We start from the raw sequence: 20,435 nt of genomic DNA on the forward strand, positions 1-20,435 counted from the left end.
GCTGTTAGTACATGGGCTTCTACGGAAGGGAAACCGACAGCCCCATTTTTACCTGCTAGGATAAGACTCTTATCCTTTTACGTTTATTTGAGGTTAATAATTACAAGTATCCTTAATTGCAAATTGCAAACAACGTATTTGTTTTGTGCTCTTCTCGGGCTCTATTTGTTTTGCGTCTCTACGCAGCGATGGCGTAGAGGTAGAACACCCGTCTCGCGTGCAGAAGGACCGTGGTTCGAATCCCGGTGCCGGACAATTCCCACCCGATTAAAAAAAAAAAATCCGCGTATTGATGGAATTGCACAAAGGGGCTTGGGGTGCGGCCTGACCCCGGCGACCATTGTCGGTAATGCACTCCCTCACCAGAGCAGGATTGGCCACCCTGGTGTAGTAATGGCCACAACCTCCCATGAATACGCCAACTAACCCTCGGCCCTCAGTCCCCAGCGGCTGCGAAGCAACTGACCACGGCGGCGGTCAGACCTGTGACGCAGCAGAGGGTGCTAAGAATCCCTGGATCCGGACAGGCCGCCAATGGAATCTGAACCTGGCAACGTTTAACGCGTGAACCTTATCTAGCGAAGCAAGTCTCGAGGTGTTGTTCGAGGAATTAGAGGGCATTAAATGGGATGTAATAGGGCTTAGCGAGGTTTGGAGGGCAGGCGAAGCCTTTACGGTGCTGAAAAATGGACACGTCCTATGTTACCGTGGTCTATAGAGGACAGAAGAGAACTGGGAGTGGGATTTCTAGGCAATAAAAGCATAGCTGGCAACATAGACGAATACTATAGCATTAACGAAAGGGCAGCAGGTCTTGTAATTAGGCTCAATAAGAGGCACAATCTCAAGGTGGTGCAGGGCTACGCGCCCACATCCAGCCACGACGACCAAGTAGTGGAACGCTTCTATGAAGATGTGGAATCGGCAATGGCTAAAGTAAAAACACAGTATACCGTAGTTATGGGGGGACTTCAATGCTAAAGTGCCAAAGGGGGACTTCAATCAGGCTGGAGACGAGGCAGTTGGGAACTATGGTCTGGGCTGTAGAAATAGCAGGGGGGACCTACTAGTTGAGTTTGCAGAACGGAATAACCTACGCATAATGAATACCTTCTTCTGTAAACGGGAGAGTCGGAAGTGGACCTGGAGGAGCCCGAATGGGGAGCACAAAAATGAAATAGACTTCATATTATGCGATAACCCTGGCGTCGTGCAGGATGTGTAAGTGCTCGGAAGGGAAAGGTGTAGTGACCACCGTATGGTAAAATCTCGAATTAGGCTAGATTTGAGGAGGGACCGCAACAGGCTAGTACGAAAGAAGCCGATAAATGAGCTAACAGTAAGACGTAAAGTATAAGAATTCAGGATCACGCTGCAGAACCGATATTCCGCTCCTAACGAGGAAGCCGAGTTTACGACACAAGAAGCCAGCGACAACCTTACACGCATTATCACAGAGTGTGCAGTAGAAGTCGGGGGCACGATGGCCAGACAGGATACTGGTAAACTTTCACAGGAGACGAAATATCTAATTAGGAAACGGCAAACTATGACAATCTCTACCCTAGCTGACAGAAAAGAACTAGCAGAGCTTACGAAGTTAATCAATAAGCCTAAGACAGCTGACATACGAAAGTATAATATGGAGAGGATGGAATACGCTGTAAAGAACGGAGGTAGCCTGAAATCAGTGAAGAGGCGTCTTGGCGTGGGGTAAAATCAGATGTATGCACTTAAAGATAAGCAAGGCAATGTCATCACAAATAGGGATAAAATAGTCACAGTGGTCGATGTAATTGAAAAATTACAGGCCGATCAGCTTACTGTCAGTCGTCTACAAGGTATTTACCAAGGTAATCGCTAACCGATTTTCTGCAACCTTAGATTTCAGTCAACCTAAAGAACAAGCAGGGTTCCGTAAAGGTTATTCAACAATGGACCATATTCACACGATCAATCAGGTGATAGAGAAGTGCGCTGAGTATACTGAACCCCTATATATAGCCTTCATAGATTATGAGAAAGCATTTGACTCGGTCGAAACCCTAGCAGTCATTCAGGCATTACGGAACCAGGGGGTAGATGAGCATTATGTAAGAATACTAGAGGATATCTACAATGGGTCTACAGCTACGATCATCCTCCATAGGGAGAGCAGTAAAATACCTATAAGGAAGGGTGTCAGACAAGGAGACACAATCTCTCCAATGCTATTCACAGCATGTTTACAAGAAGTATTCAGAACGTTGGATTGGGAACAGGTGGGAGTAAGGGTTAATGGAGAATACCTCAGTAACCTCAGATTTGCTGATGACGTTGCCTTGCTAAGTAACTCGGGGGACGAATTGCAAAGCATGCTTTCCGCACTGGGCGAACAGAGTAGAACCGTGGGCCTGAAAATTAATATGCAGAAAACTAAATTAATGATAAATAACCTCGGGACAGCACAGCGGTTTGAGATAGGCGGCGAGGCAGTGGAAGTGGTAAGCGAATATATCTACTTAGGCCAAGTTGGGACCCCAGATCCCAACCATGAGGCAGAGATAATTAGAAGGATCAGAATGGGGTGGGGTGCATATGGCAGACTTTCTCAGATAATGAATAGCAGCCTACCATTGTCCCTGAAGAAGAAAGTGTATGACAGCTGCATCTTACCGGTACTCACCTACGGGGCAGAAACTTGGAGGCTCACTAAGAGGGTTCAACTTAAATTGAGAACGACTCAGCGGGCAATGGAGCGGAAAATGATATGTGTAACATTAAGGGACAAGAAGAGAGCGGAGTGGGTCAGGGAGAAAACTGGTGTTAAAGACATATTAGTAGAAATTAAGAAGAAGAAATGGAAGTGGGAAGGGCATGTGATGCGAAGGCAAGATAACCGCTGGTCATTAAGGGTAACAGAGTGGATCCCTAGAGAAGGCAAGCGTTGCAGGGGGCGGCAGAAAGTTAGATGGGCAGATGAGATCAAGAAGTTTGCGGGTATAAATTGGTCACAGTTGGCACGGGACCGAGGCAATTGGAGAATAATGGGAGAGGCCTTTGCCCTGCAGTGGGCGTAGATAGGCTGGTGACGGTGATTCTCGGGCTACGCCCATTTTCGCTTGTCATCATTCTTCACACAGTGTAAGGGAACTGAATATTTTCTAAACTTGTGTCATGTTGCTATAGCCTGAGGATGAATGATTAAAAAGACAATTGATTAGTTTAAATATACCAGCTGGGCCGAAAACTATTTTAGGAGTGGCGATTTGACACCGGAAGACTGCTTGGTGTGGCCCCAGAAAAAAAAAAAAAGATGCACAAATACTCGCAGCAGAACGGGTCGCACTCTGATTTTCGGGATCTTGTTATCTGACGAATCAGCAAAGGTAATTTTGCCGGAGTATGTTGATTAATAATTCGCCAGAATGGTATACGACTATTTTCTGCAATTGCTGGCTGTTTTACAGCGAAGCTGTCTACTAGGTAGCGTCCTGCGGCAGTCGATGTACGTCCGTCTACGCGTCAGGTCGACACGAAAAAAATTTCCACTGCAGTGTCTCGCGAATGCTTTATACACCTCAATCTAATGCAGGTATCTTGAAGGAAGGAGAAAAAAGGGAACCAGACGGCTTATTTTTCATTCCGGTGGAACGATGCCACCGATCCACGTCTTGTTAAAGATGCCCAAAAGCGTTTGACGTGCTTGAGGGCCAAGGTGGCATAGTGTGGTGCGGAGTACGAGACCCCATCGGGACTCGGGGATGAGCTACACCTGCACGATGCCAGAGCCGCCTCTAACACTTCCGTGGAAAAAAGCACGTTCATGCGCTGATCACGTGACCTAGGCACTTCACGGATCTTCGCAGACCGGTTGCCATCAGGTCTAGAGGCAACCCTCACGCAGAAATCTTCTGCGACTTCCACCTCCGGACGGTTTTCATGTAGAGCCAAAGCCTTGAATGGGGAGGGGTACTGCACAGGTGTGGCCATGCCACGCACTACCTTCCATATAGAAGACAAAGGCTTCCGAGGGTCGAGGGACTCGCACAATGATTTCCACCGTCGTGCCTGCATCTGAGCGATACGGCGCTGTATTTTCATCTGTACAATATTTAGGTCGTGCACAGCTTTTGTACGCGGGTACCGTCGCTCCGCTCGCCGTCGAATTGCCCGGAGGCTTTCAAGTTCGATATCAAATTATGTTACTTTGGGCGGCATTGTGACGGTACGTGTGCAAGCCTGGGTTGCACTGCCGATCGCGGTTTCTAGGCTTGTGGAAAGGCCCGCACAGCAGGCGTCCTCCATAAGGGATTGAAATTTCGGCCAGTCAGTATGTTTGGGCACATTGGGAGAGAAAGGGCGCTGGAATCCCTCAATTTTGATGTATGTTGGAATGTGATCACTGCAGTGGGTTTCAATATCACTAAACCATTGTAGATGTCCAACGAATTGCCTTCAAGCCAAGGTCACATACAGGCAGCTCGCATATGTCGGGCCGCGGATTAATGTAGGACTTCCATCACTGAGTACAGTACACAAAGCCCATATTCTGACGCGAATGATGCAAGTCTTCGACCCCTAAGGTTCATCTTGGAGCTTCCCTAAAGCGCGTGGTGGGCACTGAAATCTCTGGTGAGGATCCAAGGGCCTGGTGTTGCGTGGAAGATATGCTTCAGCCTCTGTCGATGAATGGTAGCTGATGGGGATATGTAGGCACCGAGGAGCGTGAAAGAGAGCTGTCGTTTTTTACAAGTTAAGCATATGTATTGGTGAGTGTCGTGCGGACGTATCGAATGAACAGAATACGTCAAAAAACCGTACTGAAATTGGCCACTAAGACAACTGAATTATTACTCCGTTTCATTTACTTGTCATACTTAGTTCGCCGTAAAGTTGCAAACGTTACAAAATTTCCGGCAATACCGTCTATGAAGGGAGTAAAGCTCAAAAATCAAAAATATCTAAACATATGGAAGCATATTGTATCACGCATATATCCCGAAACAAATCGTATAGAAATTTGCCGCTAAGACGACTCCAACAATACGCCGAGAAACAACCACTTATCATAATCCCTTAGTTTTCAGTGTAGTAGTAAATATTGTGGAATTCTGGACTAGTGTCAATACGGGGGCTTCTACGGGAGGAAAAGGAGCAGTTCATGTGTTTGCGCTAGCATAAAACTCTTGTGTACTCTTAAGTTTCCTCGAGGGATTAACTAAGAAGTATGCCCAATCGCAAATAACTAACAAACGTGTTTTGTCTGCTGCATAGATACGTCGACTGAGGTAAAGCACACCACAGCCTCGCTGCTCACACTTCTTAGCCAGTATAAGGAGCGGTAAGGTTAAGCAGTATAAGGATTTTTGCAGGCGTTCAAGCGGGTGTTAGTTTTAATTTGTTCAGCGGTGGGATAATGACGCTTATTTTTGTTATCTTAATTTTCGAGGCTAATAAAGCACCAAGGCACATGTGTGCTGGTAGTTAGAATAGGATGAGGAATGTACAATCCTGGACAAAGGAAATTCTAACACGAAAGTATAAGTCCGAACACACATAATTGAAAAATACTATTTGTGGAGGTCAGATAATGGCGCGCTATCGGTATATTTGGAAAGTCACATTTCCCGACTTTGTAACTGCAATTAAGTCACGCGTCAGTTACCCTTGGATGAAAAGAAATCGCGCTACTAGTGGGTTCTGGTTCATATTTTCGTTTTCGAATTTCATTTTCGCATTTGTCCATTATCGTACTTTCAGTTACCTTGTTAATGAACTTCATGGGCAAAGATGTCCTAGTTATCTTCAACAGAAAGATTGCCAAAATTTTGAAAGAAATCTTCGATGAACTGTGACAAGGCTTAATTATATGCGAAGAAATTGCAATCGCGTATTACTGTCACAAATTGTTCTTTTAGAATGGGTGCATGAATATCGTTTATGAGCAGGCAATGGTCGCTGATTTTAACCAACCGCATGAAAGTGGAAACAAAATCAGGACAATTAGTTAAGTCATAAGTGAATATCGAGACATTCGGACATTCGAATGTCGGCCACAGGCGTGTCCGGTCAAAATTATTAACTTTAATGAAAATTTCATATGTAGCTCCTTGTGCACAGAGGAAAGCATATGTGAAGTTATTTTGTGAAAAAAAAATTTTCTCTTTCTCAAAAAATTCCCAAAGCCGGCGCGGCTCACTGGCTGGTTGAGTGGCTTGCGGAAAATTGGAAACTTTTACCGAACAACTACTGCAACTACCGCCCTAGTCTTCATCAGCAAGAATCAGTCTCTTGATCAACGTTTCCGTTCACCAGTCACGCTGCCAAGATGGATTTCCCGAACCCGGATTCACAACTGGCGTCAGCGGTGGGATGTGACCACGCAACTCACAACAGTGCTAAGTGCTCTGCAGTAGCATAAAGTGCCACAGACATCCTCAGGAACAAGTTCATGTGTACTTAAATTTTCAGTGAACAGACAATTGCGCAAGGGTGCTATTCTTGAAGTTTGAAGATAACGGGAGTACGTTATCGGAGAACTGAAATGCATATAGTTGGAACATAAGGATAATTTGCAGCCTTGGTTCATTACAGACTTTTTTGTATGACTTCATGGCTCTGCTCTATTTCACCTAAATAATACGGCAATGATTTCAAGCGCAGAATTAAAAAGGCCAAATCTCGAGTTGCGTTGTTGAGACCGCAGAAGTGGATAATCATACACACAACCAAACATGGGCTCGGAAACCGGAGATTCAACGTTGAATTTAGTTGCAATGTACTCTATACGCGCCTAATTCCAACAAAGAACGGACACAGCAATGTTTAGTTAATGATTTCTTTATACAAGTGCCATTTTTCACCCTACATTGCAGTCATAGGCTTCTTATAAACCACTTGGGTATGTCACCGCAAACTGTTAACAAGGCCACATTTGGCGATTTGTAGCAGAAAAACAACAAACATAGTGCGACATGTTTTTTATGTACGTGCTAGAGAGCATCCTTGGCTTTAATTTGTTAATTGCCTTTCAAACTTTACCAAAACGTGTTATCTTGCTGCAGTATAGGGCTTTTTTCATGTTGAAGGGTCTTGACCACATAAACTAAAACTGGCATAAACATTCAAGAAGGACAGAAGAAAAACACTACAAAATGGCAATTACATAGCTTGTTTAGATCCTGATAAAAAGTAGCCCCACATTTGGGGAATTTTTATAGTTGCTCAAATTTTATGAATTTGCATTAAAAGGAATACACTCTTGAAGCCAAACATGAATATGTTAAAGCGCTTTAGATTATGCAAAGTCTTTACATAAAAAGAAAAAAGGCCGATAGCTGTCGTAGCTTTTGTTTTACAGCGGTAGACGTTTCCAATTTTCCGCGAGTCGCTCAGCGCTTCAGCGACCCGAGCCGGCTTTGAGAATTTCTTGAGAAAGGGAAGACTTTTCCCCCCAAAAATAATTTCACGTATTTTTCATCTGTGCACAAGGAGCTATACATACAATTTCCGGCAAAATTAAATATTCCTACCGGGCGCGCCTGTCTGATCTCACGTGAAAAAAATTGGGCCCATCTCTCCGCGAGGGGGACTCGAGTAAATGCGTCGCATAGGGGGTGGGTGTATTGCGTTAACGTTTAGTGTTTGGGGAGTTGGTGGTAGTGAATGCGTTGTATCAGCAGCTTCTTGACGTAGTTTGAATGAGTCAAGGATATAAGGCGCGTTCGTAGCCTCCCATTCTGCGTCGGCTTTGTGGCGCAGTGGGTAGAGCACCATGTACATTGCGTTCCGCCCGCAGGGTCGAGGGATCGAAACCAGGCGCCGGATAGTATTTTTTTTTATATAGTGTAGGGGGAGGGGTGCGGACTACGACTACGGACGTCAACGCGGGTGACATCGTGAGTTACTGAAATGTTCTGCATTTAAAAACGCAGGCGTGCTTTTGCACGCGCTAAAACCCCACTCAGGGAGGGATGCTTGCTTGGGCGGCTACGTGCGGTGCCCGCATGAAAGAGCGAACGCCTTGGTCACAGGCATGCGCGGGCGACCAAGCCGAAAGACACCGGGAAAAGCGTCGCTCCGGGAGTTATTCAAGTGGAAGGCACCCCCGGACGCTCAGTTAGCCGGGGGCAGGCGTTTGGGGCCCACCGCTCCTTTCTACGCTGGCAAGGGTGCAATAGGATGCACGGTGGATGGATTTATTTCATCCTCGTCTTCCATTTCCCTTCTGCAGCCACTTGGCGCCATCCAGCTCGACTTCCCCTCCCCCTTGATCCCTCCCCCCCAACTCTTAAAAAAAATTAGCAGTGGCTTAGCCCGGCCATGCCAGGATATACGTAACGTTAAGGTTCAGCTGATTATTCTTAGCTTTCCATGTTGTCTAGGATTAGCTTGATTATCATGCTTACTGCTGCTTCAATGGCACACACACGGTACACGCATTATGTGACACATGTACATTTATCAAGCGCCTCCGGCGCAGCGTCACCAATAGCCCCAGAGCTAAGCTGGTTCCACAGGCCCACGCCGGTGTTGCTGCGACGCACGAGCCATCGGTTCCACACCCGGCCACCCCTCGCATGTTCATCAAGTGGACCGGGCCGCCATGTGCCGCGCTTGCGCAGCATGGTGTTGCTGCGACGCACGAGCCATCGGTTCCGCACCCGGCCCCCCCCTCGAATGATCATCAAGTGGACCGGGCCGCCACGTGCCGCGCTTGCGCAGCACGGCTCTCCAGGAGCCACGCGAAACTGCTCAACCGCGGCCAGTGTAGCTCACGCTACAAAATTCAGTGACCTTCAACTCTGCGAAGAAGGATGGCCAGCTAAGTTGGGCGCAGTCCAAGGAATGCACGAAACGAAAGACGTTTTTTTCTGGTTTGCGATTGAGACTACTTCCTAGCTAATTAGCTGAACGAAACTTGGAAGGTCCAGAGTTTTATTCTAGCGGGCAAACATGGGGTGGTCCGTTATATTGATGATATTGCAGCAGACATTGACAGCTCGCTTATGGTTGGCCTTTTAGCGGATGACTGTTTAATATATATTCTAAATCATTCAGCCAGAATGTCCAAGCCACTTTGATCTCAGGTTTGCGAGTAATTGTAGGATGGTGTACGGAATGGAAAAGTAAATTAACTTCCATAAAAGAGTTTTCGGATAAAACAGGATAGCCTCTGGTTTGATTGTGAGCTTAAAAGAAAACGTTCACACCGAGTTACCCCTTTCAAAGTCTTATAGGCGTCACACTACCTGAAGGTTTAAACTGGAAATTACACATAAATAAGGCATGCTGTTCGCTATAAATAAAATTATGGCTTGTAAGAAGAAAGCCTAAGTTGGTTTCCATAGAAGACGAATTCACGCCATATACAACCCTTGTGGATCCTGTGTTAGAGGATGGCAGCATATTTTAGAACACGTTTCAAAAATACCAAATTGATAAGGAAAGAAATACTGACAATGGAGCCAGCTTCTTGCTGAAGATCCAGTGACACGACGGACCGAGTGAACTGGAATAAAAAGAAGGTTGATTCCCAATCAGTATGAAATGACTGAACTAATCTTCACCAGTAATATACATACTGTTCGATACCGATGATAAATGCAAATTCACCTGGCCATGACATCAGCGATCCTGTGGACTTGGGGACCCGCGCTTGAGGATTGAAGGACCTGTCCCTTTATCCATAGTCGGACAAATGATTGTCAACACAAGGCTCAATAGCGATTAGAAGAACGGAACGAGAGGTCCTATAAGAGAAAAATGCTGCTCCTCTGCACTCCTGACATTGCTAACCATAGTGAAGCCACCCAATTAACACAGTATCGCATTGCTAGACCAAGAATAACAATCACCGAGGGGCTTGACTTGTTCTCGAATTAATCTCGCACTCACTACTTGAAACGACAGTCAATAAAGCGAAGATTTTGGTGCCTAAAGCGAAGAATTTTGAACGCCAAAACGCACTGCCGAAAGCCAACTTTCTCTGATGATGATGATGATCGTGGGTGAAGTGTGAGATGGTGGGAACGCGAAGCTTTCTCTGGTCGAAATCCAATGTCTTCAAAGACCCCTCACCTTCTACTGGTCGCGGAGGAGGCCAGAATTCTTAGGAAAATCCAGACCTACATAAGTCCATATTGGCACTTACGTTTCCAGATAAGTACAGCGAAGAATGCCATAAATGCCATCAGACGGCAGACCTTTTCCACAATGCAGGGAACTGCCAGACCATATGGCAACAGAACAACTACAACACATCAATAGAGTCCTGGGAAGCGGCACTGTCCAGCTCGAACCCCTACAGTCAGCGAGAACTGCTGGAAAGAGCCAAGCTAGGGGCTTTCGCCACTGGAGTCCTGGAAATAGGATTCCACCCTTGACTCTACCCATCCTGCTCCACCTTTGTTGCGAATAAAGTTTACTACTACTACTACTACTACTACTACTACTACTACTACTACTACTACTACTACTACTACTACTACTACTACAAAGTCCAAAGTAAAAGTCGTAAAATTAAATTGTTAAGCCCAAAAATCACTGCAGGAAAGCCAACTTACACCACTGGTTTCCACAAAGGCACAGCAAGCGCATTAAAAAACGCTTCCGCGGTCGGAATCGAATCTGGGTCCGTTGTGTTATGAAGCCGATGTCTATCCGATTGCGCCGTCCCTCCATGGTCGAAGCAGTTTGGAGTTTGGACTTTGATTCAGGTTGCCCTGGAGAAAGGTCCGCGTTTTACCCACCTTTCTCTAAAGAAATGGGGGCTTTTATTTTGACAGTGAAGCTTGATATGACCGGGATATCAAGCAATTGCGCCGGCGGCAACTATTTACTCAGTCGCGTGTGTTCAGCGAATGGAAAGATTGCAAAGAAAGATATACGAGGTCTTAGGGACTCCTTAGTTTGATATAAGACGGCTTACATTGCTTCTGAAAAAAAAAAAAAAAGCATTTCCGCAGCGCATTTCTGTTTAGGGATTGAGCCGACTTACATTGGGTCACTGACCTTGGCCTTCGTAAGCTAGATTTCGTACAGTGTGTGTTGTGCAGTGAAGCACGGCCATCTTCGGAGGATGTGCGGTTACAGAGTGAGCTTATACTCCTCTGAAAAGTTCCACCTCTTTCTGCAGTCGTGTATTGTCCTTGACACGCGCAGAGTCTCTCTCCCCATGGATACTGCGCAATGCCGTGCGCTTAACGGTGGCCACTTGTGCAACGCACTATCGACGTCATTGCCTCTACCCACCAATCAGGTGCATCCTCAGTCTATGACGTAGAGATCGGCTCAGTGTCCTTATAATTAAGTACAGCTGATCCCCAATATAGCTGAACCTAACATAGCTGATCCCACCAGAGCGCCAACTTAGCTGGACCTGATTCCCTCTTCACAGGGTGGGAGGCTCTATAATTGTTACCCCTGCACATTTAACGCTGCATGGGGCCAGGAAGGCCTTACGTGGCCGAATTATGCATCATGCTGGAAGGACGAATGTGATAAGTATGCGGCAAAGCGGCATTACAGTCAAACGTAGCGAACGACTAGTCGGCACTTCAGAGGGTTAGGACCGGCAGTCCTATCCCTGACGTTAAAATGATCGAAGTGCTGGTCTCTTTAGGGGTAGTTCTCGGCACTAATACGACATACGCAGACCATGAGCAGGCGCGCTTGTGAGGAAGGCATCTATTCATCGCGTCTCCTTCGTGTGATTCGATGGTACGGAGGCGAGGATACGACGGTTACGGTGAAGCCACACATGCAAACGCAAAATGCCTTTCAGAGATACCTTAAAGGGTCGTAATGACGGGTCTTTTTGCTTCAACGGCCTTTATATCCGGGGGGGGGGGGGGGGGGGGCAGGTAGCTGTGATGTGAGCGACAGCTCCAAAGGAGGGAAATTGCGGAAAATGTCGCAGATGACTTTCCCTGAAACCAACTGGAATTCATTTTGCTTCTATGGAAGCTCGCGAACTTGAACTGTTGCCACAAAACCGCCATTGTTTCTTGCATGGGGGTTCTTTTACTGCAGTGCACGTAAGCTTAGTTCGGTAAAACGCGTAGGAAACTCAGGACAAAGACGCAATCTGTTTCCCTCCGCGTGTTCTGAAACACAAAAGTGTGTTGGCTAGTCGAGTGCGAAAACTTCACCATCCCTTCCCCATCCTTTCGGCCCTGGAGTCGTCATTGAACGACATAACGCAAAATATCCTCTCGCGTCTTGAGAACAAAACCAAAGCTGCTACCTTTCTGGGCAAGAGATCTCCAAGAATGCCCCTTGCGAAAGAAATCACCCGGCCCCTGCGCTTTCGCGTAGCTGGACGCTATGAAAAAGAAAAAGCTTCAGTGGCCACAGGGTGTGGTGTCGGGGCGGGATAGAAAACTGAAATTCTGGTTTGACAAAATTTCCTTATTTTCCTAAATACTAGCACTACCACATTTACTTTTTTTCTGGTAGGCCCAGGCTGTCCTAGCTTTTAGAAAACAAGGCATTCTTTTATATTACAATTTTTTTAATAGCCTAATTACTTATTTGTCATGCCTATAAATGAATAAATACTTGCAATATATATGAGCTTAATTTTTTGTTTCTACTCTGCTGATGCTCAAACCTGTAAGAATGAATGAATGAAAGAAATATTTATTAAAAACAACAGGTGCAGTTGTTAGGGCACCCGCCCGGTGGAGGGGATCTCTAGTCCGGGATCCCCAGGCTGCAAAGGGCCCGCGCAGCCAGCCCCAAACCTGTAAGAAAACCTACAGAAAAACAATGTTTGCTCAAAATAAATATTCCAGAGCTGAAAGGGCTAAAGAAAGTTGAGAGAAATGCTAAAGCTATATCCCACGTCAAAAATGCGTTAAAAGGTCGTCAAAACCTTCGCTAAATGCGTCTAACCTTCACTGAAAGTACGTCCAATCGGTCGTCAAACCTTCGGATAGCCAAATCGCAAACGAAGAACGAACACATGCGGCGATTTTTGCGCACTAAGTAAACGCATCTACGGGTGATCTAAATGTATATCGATGCGTGGTTTATGACATAAAGGTACACTATTGTGATCCTTTTTCATGATCGATGTGTGCACCGTCTTATCTAGAACCGTTTCGCAATTTTCAAGTAACCGTTTTGATAAAATGGAAGCACGGTTTCACGCACGCGCCGTGTGTCCAGCGATCTTATCTTATGAGAGCTTTTCGGTGGGCCAAACGGTCTACGGGGAGATGCATTAGTTTTTTGACACGACGTCATCGGTCTACGACGAAAGCTTTCGCTTTAAAATTACTCGTATAGGAGGTTGCCTAGCGTGTTGTCAGGGTCGTAGCCAGTGGGGGGGGGGGGGGGGGGGGGCAGGGGGGAGGGTTCAGCGGCAGAACCCCTCCCCCCCCCCCCAAAAAAAAAAAAAATATGCATGCAGGCTGATGACACATTATTCGAGCGTACGACACAGACTCTCTTGCTTTTTCCCCCGTTGGCGTATAACACCTCCCGAAATATATTTCTGGCCATGCCAATGCGGGTTTTGATCCGTCACAATGCGTACCGGGCAGTACATTCGGAGCTGTAGGCGGTGTGTAGCGTCCAAACGGGCTTGCCTGGGCAAACTTGTCGATGGCCTTCTTTGCGTTGATTGTACTGGTACGCTTAACCGCCGTCAATTTAAAGGCATGGAAAACATTAAGAGAGAGGGATCATTAAGGACTCTCGTCATGAACTCCCATTGACCCACTAGATGCATATGCCGAGTTACTGCCTTTCGGCCGTTACGCGCATTGTGTGTATACACTGCGCCATTAACAGATTACCCGCCGCGGAGGCTGAGTGGCTAAGGCGTTGTGCTGCTGATCCCAAAAACGTGGGCTCAACCCAGCTGCGATGGCTGCTTTACTGATGTAGGCGAAAAGGGAGAACAGCTGTGAGTTGAAAGTTCGGCGCACGTTACAGTTCCCCAGGTGGTAAAAATTAATTCGAACCTCTCCACGACGGCGCACCTTATACCCCAGGTGTAGCTTCCGCGCGTCAAACCTTCTAATCAATCAATCAATCAATCAATCAATCAATCAATCAATCAATCAATCAATCAATCAATCAATCAATCAATCAATCAATCAATCAATCAATCAATCAATCAATCAATCAATCAATCAACAGATTCTAAGAAGTAGGTAAAATTCTCTCACCACAAGCGTCTCTGCTGCCCGTCATCCCCGGGACTTCCAAACAAAGAAGCCATGTTTTGCTCTAACAAAGGCCAAGGAGCCCTAAGCACTTGTAACGTGTTGTGGATGCGAAGCGTGGATGTACATATGAACACCCGAGATGCTTTGTTTTCGTCTCGCGTTCTTCGAAGGGCTTCGCGATGTTGCCGCTGGAGGCGCTTTGCTTTGCGATCCCTCTTAACGCTTTCGAATGGCTTCGATCTGTCTCCTACCAGCTGCGCCGCTGCTCGTTTATGACGCCGTGTAACGGTAGAGTTGGCGACGACGGTGAATTTCGCTGCATGTTCTTCCCCTCCCCTCATATGCGCTATTCTGGCAGGGCCGACCACTTCTTGCTACTGCTCGCGCTGTGGAGCACCTTGTGTAGGGGCCATTTTAAATGCAGAGCATTTCTTTAACTCACGATGTCACCCGGCGTTGGCGTGCCTCGGCGTCCGCAACAGCCGTTCCAGGTGCGCCCTCTCCCCCACTCCTCCTTCTCCGCATCACGCTGCCCTCCTCGCTCTCAACAACAGGTCCGCACCCCTCCCCCTACACTATATAAAAAAAATAATACTTACCGGCGCCTGGTTTCAATCCCACGACCCTGCGGGTGGAACGCAAGGTACATGGTGCTCTACCCACTGCGCCACAAAGCCGACACAGAATGAAAGGCTACGAACGCGCCTTATATCCTTGACTCATTCAAACTACGTCAAGAAGCTGCTGATACAACGCATTCACTACCTGTGGGCGGAACGCGAGGTACATGGTGCTCTACCCACTGCGCCACAAAGCCGACACAGAATGGAAGGCTACGAACGCGCCTTATATCCTTGACTCATTCAAACTACGTCAAGAAGCTGCTGATACAACGCATTCACTACCTGTGGGCGGAACGCGAGGTACATGGTGCTCTTCCCACTGTGCCACAAAACCGACACAGAATGAAAGGCTACGAACACGCCTTATATCCTTGACTCATTCAAACTACGTCAAGAAGCTGCTGATACAACGCATTCACTACCACCAGCTCCCCAAACACTAAACGTTAACGCAATACACCCACCCCCTATGCGACGCATTTACTCAAGTCCCCCTCGCGGGGAGATGGGCCCTTTTTCTGCAGCATCAAGGTTAATTATGTTCAAGTATCAATCATTACAGTCTGTTACGAAAATACTCTATCATCTCAAACTCCTACCTGTTTCACACCGACGTAGGATGTCACAATTAAAGCTATTTTTTTATTTATTGTACCAAGAGTACTTGAATTTTAACTCAGTACTGTACTTTCTGTAAAGTCGCAGTCCTAACGATGAGTAAGAAGCACTCACCAAGAGCAATTAATAAGGACAAATACTTTCAAATACTCTTTCCTTCCGAAAACGAACAAATAATGGAACCTTTTGCCGAGAGAAATCGCAAATGCAGGCAGCTTGTCTGTAAAATCTTCGTTAAGCTATTAACCGTAACTACCGAGCAGTTTTAAAGTTCTTTATATTGTGCTTACCCTTTAGACGTTCGCTCCCCCATAATTAGGCGGAATATTATTTGAATTTTGTATTTTGTGTAACTGAGATTGGCGAATTGTTTTGAACGTGCTTAAAAACACCTGAAACTTGTGTGAAAGGCGTGCTTATTGATACAGTAAATGTCAACTGATAAGGGTATGGCTTTTGATTCGTTCCTTGAAGTAATTGTTTGTTTCGGACGTTGGCAGCAATGTGTCTCCATGCAACGGGCATGACCATATTTGCAATTATTATGGGTGCCTGAACACAGTGTGTTTTTAATGTGTTACCTACATTTCGCCCTAAGGACGACGTCTCTCCGCGTATCATTTTCAAAAATGTATAATTGCTTACGAAGCACTTATACATTCGAGTCTGCAACTGCAGTATTACCTTTTTGTTTTAAATTTGTCAGCTGCCTAGCCTTGACGCGGTATATGCTAGCATTTCCTTATTTTAATTTGTGCCCTGTATCCGCTTTTACTGGCTAACAGTATAAATAAATAAATAAATAAATAAATAAATAAATAAATAAATAAATAAATAAATAAATAAATAAATAAATAAATAACAAAGATGCACATGACATCTACGCTTGGGTCTTGAATTGTTGACGCGATAACGTTACTTCGACGCCAAGGGAGCGTTTTGCGACGGAGTTGCTGCATTTTAAATCTATGCTTTACAAGCCCTGATGGTCAGCGAAGAGAGGAAGACTAGCTGCAAGGGTTCTTAATCGCCCGGGCCCAGGAGAGACAGAGACCATCTGCGCTGCTACGGTTTAACATGCGAGCGTGAAAGGTTTGGGGGTGCAGTGTGTTGGTCAATTCGAGCAAAAAGACGACGACGCTGTCAATGTTTCAAAGTGTTTGTTACAGCGAAAGCTATATACTACGATACATATTTCAAGGTCACTCATCGTGTCGCAACGACGTTCAGTCGCCGGCGCGCAAGCTCCGCTTGCTCGGAGGGTGAAACGGCACTTTGCCTTCAGCTTATTGCTCAGTGGCTACTATGGGCCATTCGGGCGCGCAGTTCTGCGAAAGCGAACTACGGGACTAGGCAAGGGTTCAACGACGTATACACGATAACGCTGCGCTGACGGAATTCACAGGAACGAACTCTAGAGAAACACACGATGCACGCAAACGAATGCTGTGCTGTTCCGGCTGCTTTGAGCACGGCCGGGCTGGAGGAGCGGCGGGCGCGCACTTTCATACGGCCTGCGCGTCGGGCATAGTTCCCACCTATCACCGCATCTAGTTCGTGGCGCTGCGGACCAACCCTCGCCGGTTGGCCTACAGCACGGGCGAGGTAGAGCGGCGACGCGCGCGCATTTGCCACTGCCCTAGCCCTGCCGTGGCTACATGTGATACCTGTCCGTGTAAATTTACATGTGCGCCATTAAAATAGGCGACTTCTTCCCCCCTTCTGAATTTTCGGTCTAATAGGGTCAAACAGCCAAACATTACCACTCGGAAGCGCCTATTCAAAAAATTGTAAGAAACATTTTAACTCGGGGCACACGAAGAAAAATATGCGAGGCCTTCATATCTTATCAGCGACTGTATTACAGTAATACCTCGTTAACTCGAACTCGCATATCTCGAAAAATCGGCTAAGTCGAAATGTTCCACGGCACCGAACCATTTCCTATACGCCCCATGTATTTGTTGCCCTTTATTTCGAAGCATGTTTGGGCCAAACTGCGGATATCTCGAAATCTTGACTGAGAGTAGAACGAAAATTTCGCCGCCGCGCACCGTTTCCCAAGATTTGCGCGGTGCTGCCGCGCCGAAGTCCCTGAATTTTTTTCTCGTTTAGCCGCGCCTTCTACAAAGCCGATGTTTACCCCGAACTTGAAGTCTGAGCCTAGAGGCATATCAACATGGTCAAGCAACCCTGTGGCACGTTTTGTGACGGTAGAGACATGCGCAGAGGTACAGTGCACTAGAAGACAGAGGTGTGTCGTGCGGGGAAAAACCCAATGGAGAGCGCGGGTCCCTTTTGGATGAAAAAAAATGCGTGGAGCGCAGGCGAAATAAGGTTGAATGCAGCGGCGGTGAAGATCGGCTCATGCAATGCGTCAAGCAGATAGAGGACTCCTTAGGCCCGAGTGCGACCACAAAGCAGACCAGCCTTACGCAGTTCTTTTCTGCTAAGTAAAATTTCAGTGCCACAAAGCCCAGTCGGGGAACGTCTCTTGTATGGTTTTTTTTTTCTGTGTCAAACCTTTCTGAAAAAGCAAGATTGGAAGCTGCTGTTCTTGAAGAGCTGGTAAGCAGTAGGGAAATTTTTCCAAAGAACTCGATATTTCATGGCATTCGCACAAAATTTCTTATCTCGAAAATCCGCTTATCTCGAAATTTTTCGTGGTTTTTACTACTTCGAGTTAACGAGGTATTACTGTATATGAAAATGGTGAGGCAGGCAATAAACACGGTCTTTTCCGTGACTGAAATATCAGTTCTTATTTTTCCTTTCGGATGATGCCTTGGTTTGCACACGCACAGGGCACGACCAGTGACGCGAACGATTTCCCGCCGAGGGAGATACGGTTATCGCTTAGCTAAACGTGTTTCTGCTGCTAACGCTCCGGTCGGGCTGAGCGGACCGCTGGCAGCGAGCGCGCTGTCAAAAACATACAGCTAAAACTCTTAATCATGCAACTGACGTGCACAACGAGTTTTGTTTTTGGTGAAATATAGCAGCGGAAGCATTCATTGGTACCGGTGATATTCCGCGGCAGATCCAAAACACGTGCGGCAAGCGTTGTCGGCTCGCTCGGCCAGAGGCGATGCGTCTACTAAGAAAAAAGAGGGTTGGGAGGGTAGAGGGTTGGTTCGAAGCGCCCTCACTCTGTCAAGAATCTGCTGTATCGTTTCCTTGTTGGGTGCGCAGGCCGTATGAAAGTGCGCGTTCGCCGCTCCTCCAGTCCGGTCGTGCTTTGAGCACGGCCTCCGCGATCGGCTGCCGGCGGCGCGCCGTTGCTCCGGCCGTCCCAATCGCCCGGAGAGAGCGTAAGTTGAAAAGGGGGCGTGGCCGAGTTTTTCGCCGCACCGCGGCGCGCGGAGCCGATGGTTGAAACGAAAGGCGTGCATGCTGCAGCGCGCTCCTCGAAATGGCGTTTCGTCAGCTTTTGCGCTTTGTATCTGACTAAAAACAAAGCATACCTAATGTCATGGATGCAAAGCGACACATAGAACATGCTAATGCATTTATTTTAGCTAGGATTGCAGCTATGCGACTTCTTTAATATGTGCCGCATGACGCCCTCGACGCACGGACAATATTCGCTGCTGCCAATAGAAAATTTCTGGCGCTTAAATGACGTTCAGTTCGCTTTATAACGTAATTAACGCGTTATAACGTATAACGTATTTTATATAATCTGCATGGTCAATGCAGTTTATTAGAGCGTCATACCCGTGACGAATGGATGTGCTTTTATCTATCCTTGAATTAACGGCTGTTGGGTAGGCGGACCCATCCTATTTTTAGGATTAACACGTTTAAGCAGTGTTACCCTGAGCGATAGCCTCAAGGATGCGGCAATCTGTTTTACACATGCGTGTTAAGCAAGTTACGGTTTCAATTTCAGTCGCAATAAATAAAAAACGTGAAGTCAGATGTACCCCGATTTCATTGTATTGAACGTAATGGTGGCCACAGGCAAGCCCAATTTTGCCTATTTTGGAATGAATAGCCAAGACATTTAAATTTTCAATTATATACATGTCCATGTGTTAAGCAATGATGACAGCTTTCGTGTTTGCTTTGGACAATATCCACTTGTATGTATACGTTGGGAACCAAATCTGTACTTAACGCTCGTCCAAGAGCTGCATAGTTTATTGAACGTCTATTTACAAAGTACACTGCACTTATATTTACAAATGTACGCTTTCAAGGCATCGATGCCTTGAAAGCGTACATTTCTGGTCTGCTTGTCTTGACTGACAGAATCATTTACACATGAAGCACTTTGCGATGCAGGGGCTTGGAAACCAGATTTTTTTTTTTTGCTGAATACAGCGTTGTTCGTGACAGTTGCACCAATATTGGCAAGCAGTGACCTCACAATCACTATGGACAGAGTGGTGGTAGCATATGTTCATCATCCCTTGCTCTGCACGTGAACAGAGGACAACGTTTTAGATGAGGCAAAATCATTGCTTTGTACGCACAAGCAGCACGCGCTTTATCAGTATTTAGGATAAAAAGAAGCTGCAGTTGTTTTCAAAGTGGCCCGTTCTTCCTCCATGACAATATCGTAGACTTGTCCGTATGAAAAAAAAAAATGCTGGCGACAACAGTGTTTGCAAAATCATTTTAGTTTGACAGCACAACCTACATAAAAATTGCGCCCACCTCCCCGCGAATAATCAGTAGGCTGCATAGCAGGTGTGCCCTGAACGAGGTATCAAACAAAAATATAGAAATGGTCGATTTCTAAAAATAACTGGCAAAAATCAAACACGGCGTCGATATAAAAATGCAATGACTGCTCTCGATTGTTGTCCATAACCCACCCTACGCGGAAAACAATATAACGGCTGTTCCAACAAGCAAGCACCCGATAAATCTGTCGCCGAAAAGTTTCCGCACCGGAATGTCCGCACCGAAACGTCCTGCTCCGAAATGTCCTGCACCGATCAAATCAAGCCCAACAAGCAAAACGCGATTAACTTTTCGCCGTACAGTGACATATCTTGGTTTCCGTGCTATTCCTCGAAGCTTC

The sequence above is a fragment of the Haemaphysalis longicornis genome, unplaced genomic scaffold (genome assembly GCF_048455015.1).
Source record: "Haemaphysalis longicornis isolate Haplotype H1 unplaced genomic scaffold, Haemaphysalis longicornis Haplotype H1 scaffold_1, whole genome shotgun sequence".
In the NCBI taxonomy this organism is placed as follows: Eukaryota; Metazoa; Arthropoda; class Arachnida; order Ixodida; family Ixodidae; genus Haemaphysalis; species Haemaphysalis longicornis.